We start from the raw sequence: 284 nt of genomic DNA on the forward strand, positions 1-284 counted from the left end.
AAATTGAATTTTGGGAAACTTTAATGGTGCTGCCAACTTTGGAAAAAGTCACCCCAATTTACTGTGTAGAGCTGGCATTGTACAGAAATGGACAACCATATTGGTCTAGAAATGTTAATTTATTTTTATTTTATTTATTTTTTTTCTATGTGTACAGTGGTAACACATCGTACTAAATATGTAAGGTCATATCTACGTGGGTTTGATTACATGAACTAATAAAGTATTCTCTAAATAATGAAAAAAAGAATAAGACTATAAGAGCAAGAAGCAATTTAAATATG

At 29.2% G+C, this 284-nt stretch overlaps 1 protein-coding gene across 1 annotated transcript in view; it reads right to left on the reverse strand.

The window, feature by feature from the left end:
* The window catches only part of LOC104853267 (transmembrane protease serine 11E), a 129,315-nt gene that overhangs the window by 116,003 nt on the left and 13,028 nt on the right, over window positions 1–284 (reverse strand). The window lies entirely within an intron of this gene.

This window comes from Fukomys damarensis, unplaced genomic scaffold (assembly GCF_012274545.1).
Source record: "Fukomys damarensis isolate Sample0158 unplaced genomic scaffold, DMR_v1.0_HiC HiC_scaffold_35, whole genome shotgun sequence".
Classification (NCBI taxonomy): Eukaryota; Metazoa; Chordata; class Mammalia; order Rodentia; family Bathyergidae; genus Fukomys; species Fukomys damarensis.